Below are 5,360 nucleotides of genomic sequence, written 5' to 3'. Positions count from 1 at the left end.
TGGTAATTTAGGTGTACACTTTACTAGTGACTGTAGTTGTAATTTAGGTGTACACTTTCCTATGGAGTGTAGTGTTAATTTAGATGTATACTTTACTAGTGAGTGTAGTGGTTATTTAGGTGTACACTTTACTAGTGAATGTATGGGTAAATTAGGTGTACACTTGATTTTGGAGTGTAGTGGTTATTTAGGTGTACACTTTACTATGGAGTGTAGTGGTAATTTAGTTGTACACTCTCCTATGGAGTGAAGTGGTAATTTAGGTGTACACTTTCCTATATAGTGAAGTCGTTATTTAGGTGTACACTTTACCATAGTGTGTAGTGGTAATTTAGGTGTACGCTTTACTATGGAGGGTAATGGCAATTTAGGTGTACACTTTCCTATGGAGTGAAGTGGTAATTTACGTGTACACTTTACTTTGGAGTGAAGTGGTAATTTAGCTGTACCCTTTACTAGTGAGTGTAGTTATAATATAGGTGTACACTTTACTAGTGAGTGTAGTGTTAATTTAAATGTATACTTTACTAGTGAGTGTAGTGGTTATTTAGGTGTACACTTTGCTAGTGAGTGTATGGGTAATTTAGGTGTACACTTTACTATGGAGTGTAGTGGTAATTTAGGTGTACACTTTCCTATGGAGTGAGGTGGTCATTTACGTTTACACTTTACTTTGTAGTGAAGTGGTAATTTAGGTGTACACTTTACTAGAAAGTGTATGGGTAATTTAGGTGTACACTTTACTAGTGAGTGTAGTGGTTATTTAGGTGTACACTTTAATAGTGAGTGTATGGGTAATTAAGGTGTACACTTGACTATGGAGTTTAGTGGTTATTTAGGTATACACTTTACTATGGAGTGTAATGGTAATTCAGGTGTACACTTTACTATGGAGTGTAATAATAATTTAGGTGTACACTTTCCTATAGAGTGAAGTCGCAATTTGGGTGTACACTTTACTATGGAGTGTAGTGGTAATTTAGTTGTACACGTACTATGGAGTGTAGTGGTAATTTAGTTGTACACTTTACTATGGAGTGTAGTGGTAATTTAGGTGTCTACTTTACTATGGAGTTAAAATGTAATTTAAGTGTCTACTTTACTAGTGAGTGTATGGGTAATTTAGGTGTACACTTTACAATGAAGTGTAGTGATTTTTTAGTTATACACTTAACTATAAAGTGTAGTGGTTATTTAGGTGTACACTTTAATGTGGAGTGTAATGGTTATTTAAGTGTACACTTTACTATGGAGATAATGGTAATTTAGGTTTACACTTTCCTATATAGTGTAATGGTAATTTAGGTGTACAGTTTACTATAGAGTGAAGTCGTTATTTAGTTGTACACTCTCCTATGGAGTGAAATGGTAAATTAGGTGTACACTTTCCTATAGAGTGAAGTAGTAATTTAGGTTTACTATAGTGGGTAATGGCAATTTAGGTGTACACTTTCCTATTGTGTGAAGTGGTAATTTACGTGTACACATTACTATAGAGTGTAGTTGTTATATATGTGTACACTTTACTATGGAGTGTAGTGGTAATTTACGTGTACACATTACTAGTAAATGTATGGGTAATTTAGGTGTACACTTTACTAAGGAGTGTAGTGGTTATTGAGGTGCACACTTTACTATAGAGTGTAGTGGTAATTTAGGTGAACACTTTACTATGGAGTGTAGTGGTAATTTAGGTGTACCCTTTACTATTGAGTGTAGTATTAATTTAGATGTATACTTTACTAGTGAGTGTATTGGTTATTAAGGTGTACACTTTACTAGCGAGTGTTTGGGTAATTTAGGTGTACACTTTACTATAGAGTGTAGTGGTACTATCAAGAACAATGCAAACTGTGGCATGACCATTTCAAAAACTGTATGTTGAATATATTGTTAATGTTTGGGTAAGAAATGACATCATTTTGACACATTTATTAGGGCACACTCACAGCCTTAATATTGGAAACAATGAAACTTATATGAATTTAAATGTTCTCTTACTTCCAGGTAGTTTTTGACATATCACAAATATATGCATAGCTGGTATGATAGACAAGTTATATGCATAGCTGGTATGATAGACAAGTTATAATGATGATTTCAACGACCAATCATTCCAAGATATTACCTAATTCGGACTCACCTGGAATATGGAGTTCACAGCGCAGCAAGCAATGCTAGTCAATATAAAATAATGGCCGACGTGCTAAATATAGAAATCTATGGCCGTTCTTTTTAAGAACGGTGATACATGTACACACTCATATTCTGTTAAGTTTATATTCATTATTTCAATAATACTCTACCTGATATTACAAGGACGAGGTGGAACTGTACGTGTGTTTTCCAAAGACGTGCTCAATCACTTGTAACACCTGTTTACAAGATTACTGGAGCAGTGCACAGTCATAGATAAACTCAAGGGCTATTGATTTATTATGACCGGGTATAACTGCAAAAAAGGTTACGCACCGGATATTGCACAACAAATATTTTGCACAGTCAAAGTTAAGGACTCTCAACCGTTTAAATAGAACCGGCTGATATGCTTCAACAACTACATTACAATGCTGGTGTGGTAATGATATAGTTTTCGACGTAATGGTTTTCTATACACCTACGAAGGTTTCGAGGAAAAAACAAAACCAACTACAAACAAACAAACAGAAAAAAGGGCAACATTTTTTTTTTAAATCTTACCATACAATGCTTTTATCATTTAACAGATGAAGTTCATTTTTACTTTTCCAATTCTTTTATAGATAGCACATACTCATCTTAAAACAGAACACGGTATGTTTACATGATAAAATGTTGCCCTTTTTTCTGTTTGTTTGTTTGTAGTATTTTGTTTTCTTTTCTAGCGAAACCTTCGTAGGTGTATAGAAAACCAATACGTCGGAAACAATATCCTTACCACACCAGCAGTGTAATGTAGTTGTTGAAGCTTATCAGTCGGCTCTATTTAAACGGTTGAGAGTCCTTAACTTTGACTGAACAAAATTATCCTGTGCGTAACCTAGTTTGCAGTCTACCCGGTCATAATAAGTCAATCGTCCTTGGATTTATCTATGACTGTGCACAGTTCCAGTAATATTTTAAACAGTGATTAAGCACGTCTTTGGAAAACGCTCGTACAGTTCCACCTCGTATTATCAGGTAGAGTATTGTTTAAATAATGAATATCAACTTAACTGTTCTTAAAATGACGGCCATAGATTTGTATTTCTATATTTAGCACGTCGGCCATTATTTTATATTGACTAGCATTGATTGCTGAGCTACATATTCCAGGTGAGTCTGAATTAGATGATATATTGGAATGATTGGTCATTGAAATTAACATTATAGCATGCCCATCATACCAGCAATGTATATATGTGCGATATGTCAAAAGCTATCTGGAAGTAAGAAAACGTTTAATTTCTTATAAGTTTTATTGTTCCAATATAAAGGCTGTGGGTGTGCCCTAATAAATGTGTCAAAATGATGTCATTTCTTAGCCAAACATTAACAATATATTCAACATACAGTTTTTGAAATGGTCATGCCACAGTTTGCATTGTTCTTGATACATGATCATCAAACTATCGCTGTCTTTTTTTATTATTTCAAGGGACAATCATTATCCCATTACAAATTTTAAACGCTGACATGAGTCTGAAATACCTTGACTACAGTTTTATCGATACAGTGTATTTGTAAACTCGATACATATTTAGCGATGCATAGACGCACAAGATATTCACCTAAATTACCACTACACTCCATAGTAAAGTATACACCTAAATTACCATTACACTCCATAGGAAAGTGTAAAACTAAATTACTATTACACTCCATAGTAAAGTGTACACCTAAATTACCCAAACACACACTAGTAACGTGTACACCTAAATTATCACTACACTCCATAGTAAAGTATACATCTAAATTACCATTTCACCCCATAGTAAAGTCTGCACCTAAATACCGACTTCACTCCATAGTAAAGTGTACACCTAAATTACCCAAACACACACTAGTAACGTGTACACCTAAATTATCACTACACTCCATAGTAAAGTATACATCTAAATTACCATTTCACCCCATAGTAAAGTCTGCACCTAAATAACGACTTCACTCCATAGCAAAGTGTACACCTAAATTACCATTACACTCCATAGGAAAGTGTAACCCTAAATTACTATTACACTCCATAGTAAAGTGTACACCTAAATTGCCATGACACTCCACAGTAAAGTGTACACCTAAATAACGACTTCACTCCATAGGAAAGTGTACACCTAAATAACCACTACACTCCATAGAAAAGCGTACTCCTAAATTACCATTACACTCCATAGTAAAGTGTACATCTAAATTATCCATACCCTCACTAGTAACGTGTACACCTAAATTATCACTACACTCAATAGTAAAGTATACATCTAAATTACCATTTCACTCCATAGTAAAGTCTACCCCTAAATAACGACTTCACTCCATAGTAAAGTTTACACCTAAATTACTGTTACACTCCATAGGAAAGTGTAAACCTAAATTACCATTACACTCCATAGTAAAATGGACACCTAAATTACCATTACACTCCACAGTAAAGGGTACACCTAAATAGTCACTACAATCACTAGTAAAATGTACACCTAAATAACCACTACACTCACTAGTAAAATATACATCAAATTACCACTACACTCCATAGGAAAGTGTACACCTGAATTACCATTACCCTCCATAGTAAAGTGTACACCTAAATTACCACTTTACTCCATAGGAAAGTGTACACCTAAATTACTGTTACACTCCATAGGAAAGTGTAAACCTAAATTACCATTACACTCTATAGTAAAATGGACACCTAAATTACCATTACACTCCACAGTAAAGGGTACACCTAAATAGTCACTACAATCACTAGTAAAATAAACACCTAAATAACCACTTCACTCACTAGTAAAATATACATCAAATTACCACTACACTCCATAGGAAAGTGTACACCGCAATTACANTGCGTAAGTGCTGTCACAGAGTCACATTATATGCAAACCACAATCGGTACAGCTGCATCACTCGACAGAGGAAAGTCAGAAACGAGCCAATCAATGATAGACCATGCTATATATCTGATCAGGTGGTTCATCGATAAATTACTAATCTTTGTGAGACTTGAACAGACAGTTTCTCCCTCTGCAATATTCTTAGAAGTGGTGTGTGCTTGGATTCCTTGGATTGCATACATAATAAAACCGTTTCAAGTTTTACGACTGGGAGTAAAAAATCAAGGGTTGCTGTTCATTTTGAGTATTTACTATTGTACCGGTGCATTTTTTGTCAATTCCAATAGTATATCT

At 34.5% G+C, this 5,360-nt stretch overlaps 2 protein-coding genes across 2 annotated transcripts in view; one reads left to right on the top strand and one right to left on the bottom strand.

Moving 5' to 3' along the window:
* LOC110453253 overlaps positions 1 to 2,418 on the bottom strand; it is a 46,356-nt gene extending 43,938 nt beyond the window's left edge. Inside the window, exon 1 of the mRNA XM_021502133.1 lies at positions 2,307 to 2,418. The gene's annotated coding sequence lies outside the window, so the exon portion shown is untranslated. The remainder of the gene's footprint in view (positions 1 to 2,306) is intronic.
* Positions 2,419 to 3,025: 607 nt separating this feature from the next.
* LOC110453251 overlaps positions 3,026 to 5,360 on the top strand; it is a 90,795-nt gene continuing 88,460 nt past the window's right edge. The window contains exon 1 of the mRNA XM_021502125.1: positions 3,026 to 3,159. The gene's annotated coding sequence lies outside the window, so the exon portion shown is untranslated. The remainder of the gene's footprint in view (positions 3,160 to 5,360) is intronic.

Source organism: Mizuhopecten yessoensis, unplaced genomic scaffold, assembly GCF_002113885.1.
Source record: "Mizuhopecten yessoensis strain PY_sf001 unplaced genomic scaffold, ASM211388v2 scaffold7205, whole genome shotgun sequence".
Classification (NCBI taxonomy): domain Eukaryota; kingdom Metazoa; phylum Mollusca; class Bivalvia; order Pectinida; family Pectinidae; genus Mizuhopecten; species Mizuhopecten yessoensis.
The sequence above is the reverse complement of the archived record's forward strand: the minus strand, read 5'-3'. Positions and strand labels throughout refer to the sequence as shown.